The 20,148-nt window shown below is 44.8% G+C and overlaps 1 non-coding gene across 1 annotated transcript; it reads left to right on the forward strand.

Moving 5' to 3' along the window:
* Nucleotides 1-19,545: 19,545 nt before the first annotated feature.
* Nucleotides 19,546-19,620, forward strand: Trnat-ugu (transfer RNA threonine (anticodon UGU)). The gene has a single exon. It is a non-coding gene; the product is annotated as a tRNA-Thr (tRNA).
* Nucleotides 19,621-20,148: the final 528 nt, after the last annotated feature.

Here is a 20,148-nt window from a genome sequence, read left to right on the forward strand (position 1 = left end):
GGATGTGACCATCATGATGCTGTAAAAAGAACCTGGATTCATCCGAAAAAAATGACGTTTTGCCATTCGTGCACCCAGGTTCGTCGTTGATCACACCATCGCAGGTGCTCCTGCCTGTGATGGAGCGTCATTAGGAACCGCAGACATGATCTCCGAGCTGATAGTCCGTGCTGCTGCAAACGTCGTCGTACTATTCGTGCAGATGGCTATTGTCTTGCAAACGTCCCCATCTGTTGGCTCAGGGATCTAAACGTGGCTGCACCATCCTTAACAGCCATGCGGATACGATGCCTGTCATCTCGACTGCTAGTTATACGAGGCCGTTGGGATCCAGCACGGCGTTCCGTATAACCCTCCTGAACCCACCGATTCCACATTCTGCTAACAGTCATTGGATCTCTGCCAACGTGAGCAGCAATGTCGCGATACGATAAACCGCAGTCGCGATAGACTACAATCCGATCTTTATCAGAGTCGGAAATCTGACGGTACGCATTTCTCCTCCTTACACGAGGCATCACAACAATGTTTCACCAGGCAACGTCGGTCAACTGCTCTTTGTCACTGAGAAATCGGTTGGAAATCCTCATGTCAGCACGTCGTAGGGGTCGCCACCAGCGCCAACCTTGTGTGAATGCTGTGGAATTCTAATCATTTGCATGTCACAGCATCTTCTTCCTGTCGGTTAAATTTCGCGCCTATAGCACGTCATCTTGGTGGTGTAGCAATTTTAATGGGCAGTAGTGTATTAACACATTGTTCTTCCAGAATCGTAGTAAACAGATGGCGAACAAGAAGACGTAACTGCAACAGATCGTTAAGACAAGGGTGTCCTACAGTCGAAGGTCATGTTCGCGATAGTACTAGAACCTTTGTTAGTCACTGTGGGACAACAGCTAAAGGGACTCAACACACACCTTGCGAAATGGCGCAATGGTTGGCACACTGGACTCGCATTCGGGACGACGACGGTTCAAACCCGCGTCCGGTCATCCTGGTTTGGATTTTCCGTGACTTCCATAAACTGCTTTAGGCAAATACAGCGTGGTTCTTTTCAAAGGACACGGCCGACCTTCTTCCCCATACTTCCCTAATCGATCGGACCGATGACCTTGCTGTTTAGTCCACCCCCGCAAATCAACCTACCAACTAAACATAAACCCTCAAAACATACAAAATTAATTGTTGGTAAGGAGGGTGCCAGATTAAGATTCATTGGGAGAGCCCTTAGAAAATGCAGTCCATTACAAAACACTCGTTCGACCTATACTCGAGTATTGCTCATCAGTGTGGGATCCGTACCAGGTCGGGTTGTACATTTACATCTACATCTACATCCATACTCCGCAAGCCACCTGACGGTGTGTGGCGGAGGGTACCCTGAGTACCTCTATCGGTTCTCCCTTCTATTCCAGTCTCGTATTGTACGTGGAAAGAAGGATTGTCGGTATGCTTCTGTGTGGGCTGTAATCTCTCTGATTTTATCCTCATGGTCTCTTCGCGAGATATACGTAGGAGGGAGCAATATACTGCTTGACTCTTCGGTGAAGGTATGTTCTCGAAACTTTAACAAAAGCCCGTGCCGAGCTACTGAGCGTCTCTCCTGCAGAGTCTTCCACTGGAGTTTATCTATCGTCTCCGTAACGCATTCGCGATTACTAAATGATCCTGTAACGAAGCGCGCTGCTCTCCGTTGGTTGACGGAGGAGATAGAGAATATCCAAAGAAGAGCGGCGCGTTTCTTCACAGTGTTATTTAGTAAGCGTTACGGAGATGCTTAGCAAACTCAAGTGGCAGACTCTGCAAGAGAGGCGCTCTACATCGCGGTGTTGCTTGCAGTCCAGGTTTCGAGAGGGTGCGTTTCTGGATGAGGTATCGAATATATTGCTTGCCCCTACTTATAGCTCCCGAGGAGATAACGAATGTAAAAGTAGAAAGATTCGAGCGCTCACGGAGGCTTTCCGGCAGTCGTTCTTTTTGCGAACGGATAGGGAGGTAATGACAGTGGCACGTAAAGTGCCCTCCACCACACACCGTTGGGTGGCTTGTGGAATATGAATGTAGATGTAGATGAACATCATACGTGGGGCATACGCTGAAGACATAGGCCTCGTGATTACCGATGTAAATGATGTGGAGAAAGCCGTGCAAATCACTGACAAGTGCGAACCATTGCCACAAGCAAAGCTGAATAAATCGGAATCATATATCATCAGTATCGGACTTCGAATACATACGCATATTTAGGGCAATTCAATGTCTCACATAAGAAAATATTGAGTATCGCATACAGATCCTACATAGGCGCACCATCGCTACTAATTGAAACAATACAGTCACAAGCGGACGAGTAAAAGCGTCACCTGAGGAAACTCCACGAATTTCAAAGGGCATTCCTGGCAAAAATCAACTATGTGGTGCAAGTGACACCCATTGCTCGAGACAAAGCCACCAGCATTATGTTGGCCTTACGTCACTTTGTTACTCGTCGAAACACGTTACTGTTGTTGTGGTCTTCAGTCCAGAGACTGGTTTGATGCAGCTCTCCATGCCACTTTACCCTCCACAAGCCTCTTCATCTCCCAGTACCTACTGCAACCTACATCCTTCTGAATCTCCTTATTCACCTGTTGGTCTCGCACTACGATTTTTACCCTCCATGCTGCCCTCCAGTACTAAATTCCTTAATGCCTCCGAACGTGTCCTACCAACCGATCCCTTCTACTAGTCAGGCTGTGGCACAAATTCCTCTTCTCCCCAATTCTGTTCAGTACTCCCTCATTATTTACGTGATCTACCCGTCTAATCTGCAGCATTCTTCTGTCACACCACATTTCAAAAGCTTCTATTCTCTTCTTGTCTATACTGTTTATCTTACATGTTTCACTTCCATACACGGCTACATTCCAAATTAATACTTTCAGAAAGGACTTCCTGACACTTAAATCTATACTCAATGTTAACAAATTTCTCTTCTTCAGAAACGCTTTCCTTATCAGTGCCAGTCTACATTTTATATCCTCTCTAGTTCAACCATCATCAATTATTTTGCTCCCTAAATAGCAAAACTCCTTTACTACTTTAAGTGTCTCATTTCCTAATCTAATTTCTTCAGCATCACCCGACTTAATTCGATTACATTCCATTATCCTCGTTTTGCTTTTGTTGATGTTCACCTTATATCCTCTTTTCAAGACACTGTCCATTTCATTCAACTGCTCTTCCAAGTCCTTTGCTGTCTCTGACAGAATGACAATGTCACCAGCGAACCTCAACGTTTTTATTTCTTCTCCATGGACTTTACCTACTCCGAATTTTTCTTTTGTTTCCTTTACTGCTTGCTCAATATACAGATTGAATGACATCGGGGACATTCTACAACTATGTCTCACTCCCTTCCCAACCGCTGCTTCCCTTTCATGCCCCTCGACTCTTATAACTGCCATCTGGTTTCTGTACAAATCGAAAAGAGCCTTTCGCTCCCTATATTTTACCCCTGCCACCATTAGAATTTGAAAGAGAGTATTCCAGTCAACATTGTCAAAAGCTTTCTCTAAGTCTAGAAATGCTAGAAATGTAGGTTTGCCCTTCCTTAACCTATTTTCTAGGATAAGTCGTAGGGTCAGTATTGCCTCACGTGTTCCAACATTTCTATGGAATCCAAGCTGACCTTCCCCGAGGTCGGCTTCTACTAGTTTTTCCATTCGTCTGTAAAGAATTCGTGTTAGTATTTTGAAGCTGTGACTTATTAAACTGATAGTTCGGTATTTTTCACATCTGTCAACACTTGCTTTCTTTGCGACTGGCATTATTATATTGTTCTTGAAGTCTGAGGGTATTTCGCCTGTCTCATACACCTTTCTTACCAGATGGTAGAGTTTTGTGAGGACTGGGTCTCCCAAGGCTGTCAGTAGTTCCAATGGAATGTTGTCTACTCCGGGGCCTTGTTTCGACTCAGATCTTTCAGTGCTCTGTCAAACTCTTCACGCAGTATCATATCTCCCATTTCATCTTCATGTACATTCTCGTCCATTTCCATAACATTGTCCCCTAGAACATCGCCCTTGTAAAGACACTCTATATGCTCCTTCCATCTTTCTGCTTTCCCTTCTTTGCGTAGAACTGGGTTTCCATCTAAGCTCTTGATATTCATACAAGTGGCTCTATTTTCTCCAGAAGTCTCTTTAATTTTCCTGTAGGCAGTGTCTATCTTGCCCCTCGTGAGATAAGCCTCTACATCCTTACATTTGTCCTCAAGCCATCTCTGCTTAATTTTATGATTGTTTTAAAATTTATTTTAATAGTTTCAAGGTGTAATTTTCTTTCTGATTTGTAATTCAATCCTTCAACCGTTAATGTTTCTCTGGTATTGCTTGTGGGCTTCAGCATACAAATAATTTTAATTCTCTCTTAAGAAGCTCTTCAGGCGCCAGTGTAATTTCTGTTACAGTTAAGTCCTTTAAAATGATTGATGAAAATTATTACCTTAAATAAAGTGGATGTGTTTACTGTAAAACCAACTGTAACTGAGTAAGGCCCCGTCCACACCTTTTCCTGCTTTCCTTAAGTCCCACCTTTGACTATCAGTCTTTTCAATTGCAACAATATTTCGTATTTTCCATCAAATTTAGTTCTTGACGGGTTTTTCCAGACGTCCGAGTCAGCAGTGTAATTCTTATAATTAAGAAGTTTGACTGTATCATTCATGCTGTTTAATGGAATTATCTGCAGCATCGATAGGTATCTGTTGCATTGCGGGTTATTTTATCAGCTTCGTTTTGAGACTGCGCTATTATTCTGTAATATATCGCAGTGGCGAGGTTACGGTGACACTAAATTGAGTAATCGAATTGTTCCGACAGTGGTGCGCGCAACCTGATTTTCATTGCAGCGGCACGCTTTTAACTTGCCATCAGGACGCTCCTCACTGCAGAGCAGTAGCAATAAGCGGATTAACTGCGATGGGAGTGGATACAGACCCACATCGCTCGGTGCCTATATTGGTTCGTGGTAGTCAATTTTTAGGGAATTTTGTTTTCTCTTAATTTTCTTCATATCAATATTTGTGTCTCATTCGCATAATCCAGTATCAGAACTCCATCTTAGACTCTCGCACAACTAAGCAAATGCGAGGGGAAAATTTACTGTCGTTCAAAATATTATTTTCGTCCTACTGAGTTTTTCTGTAGCTACGGAAACGTGGAGCGATCCCCTGACATTGATGTTCCAAACATATTTCATAGTTCAAATATTGCACCTGAAATTTTATTAATATACAGGGTGTTACAAAAATGTAAGGCCAAACTTTGAGGAAACATTCCTCACACACAAAGGAAGAAAAGACGTTACGGTGACATGTGTCCGCAAACGCTTACTTTCCCTGTTAGAGCTCATTCTATTACTTCTCTTCAAATCACATTAATCACGGAGTGGAACCACACAGCAACAAAACGTACCAGCGTGACTTCAAACACTTTGTTACAAAAAATTTCAAAATGTCCTCCGTTAGCGAGGATACATGCATCCACCCTCCGTCGCATGGAATCCCTGATGCACTGATGCAGCCCTGGAGGATGGCGTATTGTATCACGGCCGTCCACAATACGAGCACGAAGAGTCTCTACATTTGGTACCGGGGTTGCGTAGACAAGAGCTTTCAAATGCCTCATAAATGAAAGTCAAGAGGGTTGAGGTCAGGAGAGCGTGGAGACCATGGAATTGGTCCACCTCTACCAATCCATCGGTCACCGAATCTGTTGTTGAGAAGCGTACGAACACTTCGACTGAAATGTGCAGGAGCTGCATCGTGCATGAACCACATGTTATGTCGTACTTGTAAAGGCACATGTTCTAGCGGCACAGGTAGAGTATCCCTTATGAAATCATGATGACGTGCTCCATTGAGCGTAGGTGGACGAAACTAAAATGAGCTCAAACATGGAAATCAAGCGTTTCCGGACACATGTCTACATAACATCTTTTCTTTGTGTCTGAGGAATGTTTCCTGAAAGTTTGGCCGTACCTTTTTGTAACATCCTTATATTTTATCGTTGACTGCAGACTCTGCTTGTATTTACGTAAAAATGAACACATGATGTAAACATACAATTTAGTCAAATTACTTCGTATATTTAGCTAAAATTGCTTTAATCATCACATAACAATTTCACTAGTCATAGTCTATTAGTTTAAGTAAATTCACTTGTCCGGATATGTTCATTAATATTCTTACTACCTTTATTGTAACAAATTTTTAATTCTTCCAGTATACGGTTCACTCGTTATGTATAGTAAAACAACATTGTTAATCAACGCAATTTTTTTTTCTTGAAAAGTACTCATACACAATACATACCCACTCTATCCACCTGACACATCAACACACACACACACACACACACACACACACACACACAGACACACGACTTTCTCCAGCCATCAAATTCAAAACCGTCAATTCTGTCAATCTCTTAGCAAAGGAAACTATGCAGCTCGTAAAATGGATGCAAAATCTCACATTTGGTCCGTTTGGAATAATACTATTTCTTTTTCTTTAACAATGCACACTAATTAGTCCTTTTAGGTTCGTGTTCGTGCCTAACCACACACTCGGAAGTCGCCACATATTCGGAAATGAAGAGCCATATATTTGTGACAAGGAAGAATACAAATTTTATTGCCATCCTCTTAGCTTATTGCCCAAGCGCACACTCAGAAATCGCCCCATATTCGGAAATATTTATTTCATGCTTCGTTTCCTAATCAGACGCATATGTAAACTACATCGAAGATGAAGCCAGAAAGAAATTTTCACACTTCAGCGGTGTCTGCGTCGATATGAAACTTCCTGCCAGATTACAAATGTGTGCCGGACCAACATCGAACGTAGCAGAACAGGCTTCAACTACAGTTATCAGAAGGTCGCATAATGTGTTTAAAGTGGTAAGATGAAAAAAGTAAAATAAAAATTAAAAAATCGCAAATAGCAGGACGCGAACGTACTTCTTTCCTTTTTGTTTGTTTTTCCCCCCTCAAAATTTAATATAACGAAATAATGATATACAGTACACTGACGGAAAAAGACTAATGCTGAAGTTTAGATGGGTAGATCACATAACTAATGGAGGTATAGAGTAGAATTGGGGAGAAGAGGAGTTTGTGGCACAACTTGACAAGCAGAAGGGACCGGTTGCTAGGACATGTTCTGAGGCATGAGGGGATCACAAATTTAGCATTGGAGGGCAGGGTGGAGGGTAAAAATCGTAGAGGGAGACCAAGAGATGAATACACTAAGCAGCTTCAGAAGGATGTAGGCTGCAGTAGGTACTGGGAGATGAAGAAGCTTGTTCAGGATAGAGTAGCATGGAGAGCTGCATCAAACCAGTCTCAGGACTGAAGACAACAACAACAACATAAAATTACTGACTGGAACATAAGCTACACTGACGGCTGAAGGCCTTATTAAGAAGAGATTCAAATCACTTGTAGGCTGAAGGCCGCAATAGGAATAATTGTAACAAAATATGACTTTTTAAACAACTAACACAATCCGACGAAACAAGGAGTGATCCACAGACAGTGCTCAAAGGTTACACCTGGCGAAGTCCGTCAAACGTAAGATGATACAGGCAGCCCAGTGTTATGCTAACATAACATGTCACATTTTAAACGCAAGGCCAACACTCCCGCAAAATCTACCTTACGTCCGATGGAATAACCCATACCAGGCAGACGGGTAGACTACAGATATCGTAAAATGACAAACATTATAAAAGAGAACATGTTCAAACGCCAGAATAATCCTGGGTGATCACAACAGGTTACCTCCACAAATCCAGTGACCAGACAGCGCTAAAATGATTGCTCATTCAAAACCACACTAGATACACACGGCCGGCCGCGGTGGCCGTGCAGTTCTAGGCGCTGCAGTCCGGAACTGCGGGACTGCTACGGTCGCAGGTTCGAACCCTGCCTCGGGCATGGATGTGTGTAATGTCCTTAGGGTAGTTAGGTTTAAGTAGTTCAAGGGTACTGACTGAAACGGTACAGAAGTTTCCGCTCTATAAGCACCAGGTTTCGCTGCTCGCTCGCACCGGGAAATAGAAACAGAGGCGGCTCAGCAGCCAATTTTATTATACGACACGGCCGGCGGCGGGTGCAACATATCCCATGTGGACGGGTGGAAAGAAATGTATCACGCTTCATAATACGTATTTGTATGTGAAGTGTATTATGCATTTCTTGTACGTGGATGTGAATCTGCACATGAACTTTCCAAATCCTCCTCACACCTCTCCGTAAAGCGTGGCCAAATCTTAGTTGGGAAGTGGATCTGTAGTATAGTAGTGCCAACCTTACTCCTGGCTAGGAGATCAGAGAGACAGCACAGGCAGGTAAAAGTCAAAGACTTTCCAGTGTCACAAGATTTGTGGTGGAGTGGTTGGTCACGGCCAAGTGGTTCGACCACCACCTCCAACGGGGCCCAGGAAGACCTAAGGGTGCCCGCCAGATATTCATGAAGATGTGTTACGGAAGACGGGTAAGTGAGCAGACGTGCCCTCACTGCGTCTGTCTCAGTGTTCACGCATGGAAGAGAGGTATTTGAATATTTGTACTAATTCTTTTATTTCCAGCTTCGGATTGTGTAAGGAAATGAATGTTCTCGTTTGATTTCGGAATTTTGCCCCCCTGTGTTAATGTATCTGCTCCCCAGTTTACCTGCTATCCTCCTCACGTAGTGGATGTCCTATGTAAAATATTGGGAAACTTTGGTGGTATACGTTTGTCCAACGCAATTCCGTCTTGCCTGTAGAAAAGTGCGTGCAGATTCCTATACAATATACCCGAGCTATAAGATGTAAAATTGGAATATCTCTAAACTGGAACAACTGCTGCAATAGCTGTTAAATCGAGTGACAATATTTAAAATAAATACGTAATCAACTGTCATCAATCTTTAACATACCTTAAAAATCACAAAGAAGTCAAGTTAAAGGAATTCGTTTAAAAATAAAAGATACAGAATGCAGGGCCCCACACATCAGCGTGTGAACCCTCGAGTCACTTGCCTAGTATCGTACAGAAAGGGCACGCTCTCTAGGTAGCCCTCTCAAGCTCCCCTCCCCAGTTATCCGTTGCGCAATTTTGATTCAGGGCTTGACTACATCAACTTTCATCTGGCGTCCCTAGGCAAGGAGATACGACGGTAAACCTAAGATGTTAAGTCCCATAGTGCTCAGAGCCATTTGAACCATGGATTCACACGGATCCGCGAAAACAATTCCACAAACAACTCAAACAATACTAAAACCAGTCACTGTGGAACAACAAAGACAAATTACAAGCCGACACAAACACAGAGAACCCAGAAGTGGTCGGAAGACCAAATGCACGTCCACCGTTAAGACGACCGACCGAACGACCCGCCAACGGTCGCTACCGATCAAGTCAGGCAAGTCAAACGTCCCAGCCTGAATCGTCAACTATAGTTCAATTCTTTTATCTCGGCGGTTCGTGCATGCCCGCCCACACGCGGGAGATTGCTGCGTTGCCAGTTGTACGCGCCAAGAGAAGCAGCGCCATTGTATGGTTCGAAAACTTACGTTTAGGATGGAGCGCGCAGTTTATGAAGTAAAGCCACCGCAAACCGCATTAACCCTTTCGCTGCTACAGAGACGTGCTCCCCGCATTCCGCGATGTGTGCGATTTTGTCATCACTACTCTGCTAGCCTGTGCAGACACATGGTGTTTCGACTGCTTTGACACACTTTATCATTCGATTTCACAAAAACTATTTGGCCCAAAAATAAGATTTTTACACATCTTCGTGACTGCTACCTTCCCCCCATAAATGACTTAATTTTGTTTCGATCTTCAACGCAGTTATCTTGCAGCATTAGATGTAGTAAACCATTGCACGAAATTTTTAAGAGTTTGCAGAGGTAAAAGTCCATAGCGTATACTTTCCGTATGGTCGATTTTAGTTGCCACTAGAAATTTCAAAAAATTACATTCGAAGGAATAAAATTCATGAAGTAAGACACTTCGATATTGTTTTTAGGTAAAGAAAATATTAAGCAGCGAAACAACTTTTTTTTTTTAATCTCATTTTGTTCGCTTTCGTTCGTTGCTTCTGCTCGGGGCAGACGCCGTAGGACATCCGTTGAAGGTCGTTGTTGGTCGATTAAATCAGTTTTTTTTTATTACTGAGGGCAGCTATCCCTCTGACCGAACACGCTGAGCTACCGTGCCGGCTCGATTTTAGTTGCCACTAGAAATTTCAAAAAATTACATTCAAAGGAATAAAATTCATCAAGTAAGACACTTAGACCGAGCGACCGAGCGAGGTGGCGCAGCAGTTAGACATTGGACTCGCATTCGGAAGGACGACGGTTCAATCCCGCGTCCGGCCATCCAGATTTAGGTTTTCCGTGATCGCTCCAGGCAAATGCCGGGATGGTTCCTTTGAAAGGGCACGTCCGACTTCCTTCCCCGTCCTTCCCTAATCCGATGAGACCGATGACCTCGCTGTCTGGACTTCTTCCCCAAACAACCCAACCCCCCAAGACACTTTGATATTGTTTTTAAGTAAAGAAAATTTTAAGCACCGAACCAGATTTGAACTCAGAACCTCTCACTTCATAGCCCTACACTTTAACCATTACGCTACAGCAGCTTGTCATGTAATGTTTTCCCGGAGGGCTTGAAAATATCACGCAAAATACCGACAAACCCTGCTGGTATGGCTATGAATTACTCATCTTTCGTCGAAGTACAATAGGAAATAAACAGTTACCGCTGCTCTTAATTGCGAAAAAGCGGTTAGTGAGAATGTTACAAACACCTTTCCTTATCGCCTGAATAAATTTTGCTTGTTTGGTTTAATTAATTAATAGAATATGAAGCAATTGGTATTAAGAATGCTTTTTCTAAACTTTCTGTAAAAGGAAGTCTGCTATCAAGACATTGCTTTTGTTCAATTGCTTTATTTATGACTGATCGTTTCTAAAACTGAAGACACTCGTCCGTGCTGTGCACTGCAGTCCATCTCTGGCAACGTCGTTCTCTGTTCATTGGCTGACTGTGTTTTGTGACGTCAGATGCGCAGAACGAACCTAAACTCCCCCGCCGACGTAAATGAGGCGCACTTTATCAGCTTGTTACCATGAAGTCACTTCGGCGGACGGACACATACACAATGGTGGCGGTTTCAGTACTCGTATTTAACGATCCACTCAACTTAAACTCGTTGAATCCAGACCTCGGCGTGGTCGTGCATTCTCGCGACCACATCCTTCCATGAGGTAGTGCATGTATTGCAAGCTGTCCCGGCGAGTCCTGGGGCTGTGCGGCCATCACTTGTGCTCCGTCCCTGCCGAACTTCCCTGACACACCACGGCACGGAAAACTGGAGGTCGCTCCAAAGACAGTACCGCAGTACTCGCTATCGACAAACGCCGCTGCTGCCACTCACGGACAGAGAAAGCGAGCAAACGTAGTGGCACCAGTGAACAAACAAGGGAACCTCCCCATCGCACCCCCCTCAGATTTAGTTATAAGTTGGCACAGTGGATAGGCCTTGAAAAACTGAACACAAAGCAATCGAGAAAAGAGGAAGAAGTTGTGTGGGAATTAGCAAAATATACAAACTGAGTAGTCCATGCGCAAGATAGGCAACATCAAGGATAATGTGAACCCAGGACCGCTGTGGATAGCGTGAGCAGCTGCGGTTCAAGTCTTCCCTCGAGTGAAAAGTTAACTTTCTTTATTTTCGCAAAGTTATGATCTGTCCGTTTGTTCATTGACGCCTCTGTTCACTGTAATACGTTTATGGTCTGTGTTTTGCGACCGCTCCGCAAAACCGGGCGATTAGTAGACGAAAGGACGTGCCTCTCCAATGGGGACCGAAAACATTTAATCGCAGGGTCACAGGTCAACCGATTCCTCCACAGGAAAACACGTCTGATATATTCTATACGACTGCGGTGACGGCATCTGAATCACATGACAGGAAAATCTTGTCGGCCCACCTAACTTGTACACTTAGCGGATGGGTAAAAAGGTTCTTCTACCTTGCCCGATTTAGGTTTTCTTGTGGATATGATAATCACTCCCAAAAAGTGATGAAAACATAAGTGTTTGTCACATAAACTAAAAATAAAATAATGACATTCGAGGAAAGACTTGAACCAAGGACCTCTCGTTCCGCAGCTGCTCAAGCTAGCCACGGGACCACGGCCTTCCTCAGCTCATATGGCCCTAGATGTGCCTATCTTTCGCATGCACTGCTCAGTTTGTATATTTTGCTTATTTTTTTCATAGTTCCACACAACTTCTTCCTCTTTCGTCGATTGATCTGTGTCCAGTTTTTCAAGGCCAATCCACTGTGCCAACTTACAACTAAATCTGAGGGGGGCGCTAAGGGGAGAGGGGGGGGGGGGGGTTCCCTTCTAAGATACCGACGCCAACCTGGCACGAAGGCGAGCCGCAGCACGGCTCATCTACAATGTATTTTTAACTTAAATTACCGTGAAATATACTGCAGGAAAAACTTCGTACACTGGGAAAGGAGACGTCGATTTTGATCCGATGACGGCATACGCCGCCTGTGAGGTAGGAGATGTACGGCGTCCGCCAACAAATAGCGTAGTGGCATAGCTACCAGAACGCCATCAGTTGTCACCCTTTAGTAGGGAATGCTCACAGCCAGAAAGGTCAGTGTGGTGCAAACGTGTGAAGCAAGCAGGCAGCCATGCCACAAAGGTATACTCGTGCGTCCTGCACCCATCTGAGGGAGCTTGAGTAGGACCAAATTGCGGCCTTTCGAGTGCCGGGATGGTTCTTTCGGAGAATTGCCACACAACTTGGACGCCCTGCGCCAATCGAGCAACGATGCTGGTATCAGTGGTCACGTGAACATTCTCACTCCTGCAGACGCGGTTCTGGATGTCCAAGCAGGCGAGACACCTGCCAGGATCGCCGCATTGTAAGGGAATTCAATTGGCTCAAATGGCTCCAAACACTAAGGGACGCCGGCACGGTAGCTCAGGGTTAGCTGCACTCTGTAATAAAAAACTGAGTTAATAGGTCATCACCGAACTTAAACGGATGTCTCACGACGTCCGCCCGAGCACATCAATGAACGACAACGAACAAAATGATTTTTTTAAAAAAAGGGACTTAACACCTCAGGCCATCAGTTACGAACTTCACTCATGCTCATAAATTAAGGATAATGTGCAGAATGTGGTGCGACACAACGTGGCACTACACAAAACTGACGCTAATAGCATAATCACATAGGGAACACATACGACACAGGTCTCTTAAGTCTACAGTATTGGTGATAAGTTCAGAAAACCGTCCCGAAATACATGTGCTACAAAACGTCACTGTTTCCTGCGCAAGTACCCCGACATCAAAATTGGATAAGATCACCATGCACACGTACACAGGCCGTACAACGGGTTGGCATACTCTGGATCAGGTGGTCGCGCATCTGCTGGGGTATGGCCTCCCTTTCTTGCACCAGTGCCTGTCGGAGCTCCTGAAGTGTTGTAGGGGTTCGAAGATATGAAGCGATACGTTGACCGAGAGCATCCCAGACGTGCTCGATGGGGTTTAGGTCTGGAGAACAGGCAGGACACTTCATTCGCCTGATATGCTCTGTTTGAAGCTACACCCTCACGATATCAGCTCGGTGGAGCCGTGCGTTATCATCCACCAGGAGAAAGATGGGACCCACTGCACACCTGAAAAGGCAGACATGGGCAAACCGATTTTATCCTCCTGGTCTCTTCGCGAGATATACGTAGGAGGGAGCAATATACTGCTTGACTCCTCGGTGAAGGTATGTTCTCAAAACAAAAGCCTGTACCGAGCTACTGAGCGTCTCTCCTGCATAGTCTTCCACTGGAGTTTATCTATCATCTCCGTAACGCTTTCGCGATTACTAAATGATCCTGTAACGAAGCGCGCTGCTCTACGTTGGATCTTCTCTATCTCTTCTATCAACCCTATCTGGTACGGATCCCACACTGCTGAGCAGTATTCAAGCAGTGGGCGAACAAGTGTACTGTAACCTAGTTTCTTTGTTTTCGGATTGCGTTTCCATACGATTCTTCCAATGAATATCAGTCTGGCATCTGCTTTACCGCCGGTCAACATTTTTTTTTTTTTTTTGTGTCATCAGTCTACTGACTGGTTTCATGCGGCCCGCCACGAATTTCTCCCCTGTGCTAACCTCTTCATCTCAGAGTATCACTTGCAACCTACGTGCTCAATTATTTGCTTGACGTATTCCAATCTCTTTCTTCCTCTACAGTTTTTGCCCTCTACAGCTCCCTCTAGTACCATGGAAGTCATTCCCTCATGTCTTAGCAGATGTCCTATCATCCTGTCCCTTCTCCTTATCAGTGTTTTCCACATATTCCTTTCCTCTCCGATTCTGCATAGAACCTCCTCATTCCTTACCTTATCAGTCCACCCAATTTTCAACGTTCGTCTATAGCACCACATCTCAAATGCTTCGATTCTCTTCTGTTCCGGTTTTCCCACAGTCCATGTTTCACTACCATATGATGCTGTACTCCAGACGTACATCGTCAGAAATTTCTTCCTCAAATTAAGGCCGGTATTTGATATTAGTAGACTTCTCTTGGCCAGAAATGCCGTTTTTGCCATAGCGAGTCTGCTTTTGATGTCCTCCTTGCTCCGTCCGTCATTGGTTATTTTACTACCTAGGTAGCAGAATCAACTTTATATGATTATTCAATTTTAAATCACTCCTAATGCGGACTCCCAGATAATTTATGGAATTAACAGCTTCCATTTGCTGACCTGCTATATTGGAACTAAATAATAAAGGATCTTTCTTTCTGTGTATTCGCAGCACATTACACTTGTCTACATTGAGATTCAATTGCCATTCTCTGAACCCCTCGTCAATTCCCTGCAGATCCTCTTGCAATTCAGTACAATTTTCCATTATTACAACCTCTAGATATAGCACAGCATCATCCGCAAAAAGCCTCAGTGAATTTCCGATATTATCCATAAGGTCATTTATGTATATTGTGAATAGCAACGGTTCTACGACACCCCCCTGCGGCACACCTGAAATCACTCTTACTTCGGAAGACTTCTCTCCATTGAGAATGACATGCTGCGTTCAGTTATCTACGAACTCTTCAATCAAATCACACAATTGGTCTGGTGGTCCATATGCTCTTAATTTGTTCATTAAACGACTGTGGGGAACTGTATCGAAGGCCTTGCGGAAGTCAAGAAACACGGCATCTACCTGGGAACCCGTGTCTATGACCCTCTGAGTCTCGTGGACCAATAGCGCGAGCTTGGTTTCACACGATCGCCTTTTTCGAAACCCATGCTGATTCCTACAGAGCAGATTTCTAGTCTCCAGATAAGTCATTATACTCGAACATAATACGTGTTCCAAAATTGTACAACTGATCGACTTTAGAGGTGTAGGTGTATAGTTCTACACATCTGTTCGACGTCCCTTCTTGAAAACGGGTCACACTGGCCCACCCCAGGATTTATACGGGGTGTTGAAAAAGTCTCTCCACAGTGTTGTATGATTGTTCGCCTGCCCGGGTTGCTTCCCTTCAAGTGGACTCTCCCAACACTCCAATGTTTCGTTTATCTCAGCCAGCGTCAGTATTATCGTTGGTTTGTGTCGTTACGTGTTGACGTGAACGTTTAAGTTTAGTTCCTTTGTTTCGTTTTTGTCTCTGTTAAAATGCTAACTATTGAAGAATGTGTGCTTTTAGCCGAACAAGTGTTCAAAGCTGGCGGTAAATACACAGTTTCAGTTCGTCAAACATTTAATTCAGTTTTTCCAGAGACAACACTCCCACATCGCGATACTGTGCGAGAATTGGTTAACAAATTTCGAAGCAGGGGTTCAGTGACAGTTGCACCGAGAAATGGACGTCGTAGAGTTTTGTCTGAGGATAAACTGCTCGTTATTTCCAATAACATGTGCATGAGTCCGAACAAGTCAGTAAGAAAACTCGCCCAGGTTATCAGATGTTAGTGTCTGAAAGGCCCACACAGCTGTAAGGAAAAAAATCATAACTTTCCCCGTACGAAGTGACAGTCGTGCAAGAGCTGAAAAATACTGATCATGGCAAGAGACTGCATTATTGTCAGCGGTTCAAAAATTTCGCTCAACAAAATGGAAGTGATATTCATAATGAAACGTTGTCACTGATGAGGCGTGGTATCGTTTGTCCGGGTACATGAACTCGCAAAATTCTCATATGTGGAGGACCCATTGTGTCTTCATGAGGAACCATTGCATTCTGTGAAAGTAGAAGTTTCGATTGTAATTTCCAGACGTCGGATTGTGGGTCCCATATTTTTCAACGAAACAATAAACGCACAACGTTACTGTAGTGATATTCTGTACCCATTTATAGGAGAACTTGTGTTAAGTGAAATACTGAACGGCTCTTTTCAACGAGATGGTGCAACCGCGAATACAGCTCGCGTTTCAGTGTCACCACTTCCTGATGTTTTTGGACATCGCATAATTTCACAGGGACTCCGGCCTCCACGATCGCCTTACCTAACACCACCTGACTTTTTCTTCTGGGGTGCAGCGAAAGCAACTGTCTATAAAAACGCGTCCAAAATCCATCGATGATTTGAAATCTGCAACATCCACTTTCACTGCTTCTGTTACAGAAGAAATGTTACAGCTTGTGTTTGGAAACATGACCAGGCGAATGGATTTGTGTATCCAACAACAGGTGGGGTGGGGGGGGGGGGGAGGGACACTTTCAACATTTAATGTGAAAGTTGGGTGAGTAAAAATTAATATTCAATAAATTAATAACACGTATTTCACTGAGTTTCATTTCGGTATATTCACTGCGGCATACGGCACGCGAGGCTAACAATCATACGGCACTCCAGACAGACTTTTTGAACACCCCGTAATTTGGGGTGCCATAAAGCTAAAACTCTCCATCACGTTTAGTGTTTGTGGTGGGAATCTTAACCAGCGTTCGGTATGTGTTGAATGTTGTCAGACTCTTTATATTCCCGTTCATGCAACAGGAAAGTAAAGTATTCTTCCAACAGGATAATGCTCGGTCACGTACTGTCCGTGAAACTCTACGTGTGCCTTTCGGTGTGGCCGAGAGGTTCTAGACGCTACAGGCTAGAACCGCGCGACCGCTACGGTCGCAGGTTCGAATCCTGCCTCGGGCATGGATGTCTGTGAAGTCTTTAGGTTAGTTAGGTTTAAGTAGCTAAACCTCTAGGGAATTCATGGCCTCCGATGTTAAGTCCCAGATTGCTCAGAGGCATTTGAACCATTTTGAAACTCAACGTGCTCTGCAGGGCCGTGCGGCAATTTCCCTAGCCAGCACAGTCTCCGGACGTGACTCCAATCGATTAAGTGTGGTACGTGAAGGGACGAGAAGTGCCTCAAGCGACTTGTCAACCACGAAATCTTACACAACTACGAGGAAACGTCGAGCAGATGTAGCATAAGACGTCCCAGGACGTCACATGTACGGTAGGCCACCGTATTCCAGAATCAGTGACTGCTTCGCCGCCCATGGAAGTTACACCACATACAACGCTGAAGCACCAACGAAACTGGTATAGGCATGGATATTCATACAAAGAAATATAAACATTCCTCTGCAATAGCTGTAGTCGAGGAATAATGTTGTGAACAGCACTGTAAAGCATGTCCGGAGTTATGGTGGGGCATTGGAGTCGGATGTTGTCTTTCAGGCGGCAAACGTGGCCGTGCGGTTCTAGGGCGCTGCAGTCTCGAACCGCGAGACCGCTACGGTCGCAGGTTCGAATACTGCCTTGGGCATGGATGTGTGTGATGTCCTTAGGTTAGTTAGGTTTAACTAGTTCTAAGTTCTAGGGGACTAATGACCTCAGAAGTTGAGTCCCATAGTGCTCAGATCAATTTGAACCCTTTTGTTTGTCTTTCAGCATCCCTAGAGATGTCGGTCGATCACGATACACTTACGACTTCAGGTAACCCCCTAGCCAATAATTGCACGGACTGAGATCTGGGGACCTGGGAGGCCAAGCATGACAAAAGTGGCGGCTGAGAGCACGATCATCACCAAACGACGAGCGCAAGAGATCTTTCACGCGTCTAGCAATATGGGGTGGAGTGCCATCTTGCATAAACATCGTACGTTCCAGCAGGTGTTTATCAGCCAGGCTGGGGATGATGCGATTCTGTAACACATCGGCGTACCTCTCACCCATCACAGTAGCAGTTACAAAACCAGAATCAAGCATGTCCTCGATGTAAAAAGGCACGATAACGGTAGATGTGGTAAATACAACCCATACCGTGACTTTCTCGTCGTGCAATGGAGTTTCCACGACAGTTCTAGGATTTTCGGTAGCCCAAATTCTGCAGTTGTTGGCGTCGACAGACCCTCGGAGCGCGAAATGAGCTTCGTCGGTCCACAACACGCTACTCAACCAATCGTCATCTTCTGCCATCTTTTGAAACGCCCACACCGCAAATGCCCTCCGCTTCACTAAATCGCCAGGTAACAGTTCATGATGCCGATGGATTTTGTACGGATAGCATCGGAGGGTACGCCTAATACCAACCGAACAGTGGTGTACGGAATGCCGGTGCGACGTGCGACTGCACGAAAGGGCATAGACGAACCCGCTACAGTCTCCATTTCTTCCTGAACTGTCTCAGGAGCATTACGCCTTGTGCTCGGTCGGCCACTACGGAGTCCATCGTCTAAACAACCCGTGGCTTCCAACTTCGAAATCGTTCTCGCCACAGCTTCATTTGTCAACGGACCTTTACCCGTTCGAATCCCCTGTGGCGATAGGATCGTAACGCTGAACTAGCACATTCCCCATTCTGATAATACAGCTTCACTAAAAGCGCCATTATTCCTCGACTACAGCTATTGTTGAGGAATGATGGTGGACATATTGAGCATTTCCTGTAAAGAACATCATCTTTGCTTTGCCTTACTTTGTTACGCTTATTATTGCTATTCTGACAGATGAATCTGTCGGACATTTTGTGAACTTTGTTTTTTTTCTTGGTTCTAATAAAAACCCATGTCATTCCAAGCATGTGTGTCAACTTTTACCTCCCTATCCACTTTATTCCGTGGTATATTAAGTTTTCAAATTTATACTGACTTTTTGATCACCCGGTATATCAACGGGGACAGGTGAAAATGTGTGCCCCGACAGGGACTCAAACCCGGGATATCCCGCTTACATGGCTGACGCTCTATCCATCTGAGCCACCGAGGACACGGAGCGCGACATGTCCGAAAGAACAGACACTATATCCAATGCTGGCCATGACCTTCCCCTTCTGTGCGGATGCACACATATTCCCCGAACTCTTACGGCACTTAGTAAGAATGTCTTCCACGAATAATGAGTGTGTTGGGGTGGGACAGTACGAATGTAGTGTGTCGACATACAAGGTGAGAATGTGGGTCTCGCAGGAGGAGTGTGCGAGATAGCCGCTGCAGTCGCGCTATACTCTGTGCCCTCGGTGGCTCAGATGGATAGAGCGTCTGCCATGTGAGCAGGATATCCCGGGTTCGAGTCCCGGTCGGGGTACACATTTCCACCTGTACCCGTTGATATGTATCAACGCCCGTTAGCAGCTGTAGGTATTGATATAAATCTAATTTCACTCGCGAAATGGTCATAAGGGAATGTCCTTATTTCATCACTACCGCCGAGATCCATCGCTCGTGCGCCGTCTATAACACCACGTTCACGTTGATACTCACTTAAACCTTGACAACCCGCCATTGTAGCAGCAGTAACCGATGTAACAACCATGCCAGACACTTGTTGTCTTATATAGGCGTTGCCCCCCGCAGCGCCGTATTATGCCTGTTTATGTATCTCTGTATTTGAAGACGAACGCCTATGCCAATTTCTTAGGCGCTTTATGTTGGAAACTAGCACGCTTTTCTCGACCACGAATGGTTTCTTGGCATGCGCTAGTTCACTTTTGTTATGCCCTGTTTCCTTCGCCTGTCATTTTTTTTCCTTCCACGGCACCAGAACTTTTTAACCCTGTCTAATTCGTTGTCCTCGATTTTGCTCTTAATTTTACGTTAATATCCCGTGTGATAC

The sequence above is a fragment of the Schistocerca gregaria genome, chromosome 10 (genome assembly GCF_023897955.1).
Source record: "Schistocerca gregaria isolate iqSchGreg1 chromosome 10, iqSchGreg1.2, whole genome shotgun sequence".
NCBI lineage: Eukaryota > Metazoa > Arthropoda > Insecta > Orthoptera > Acrididae > Schistocerca > Schistocerca gregaria.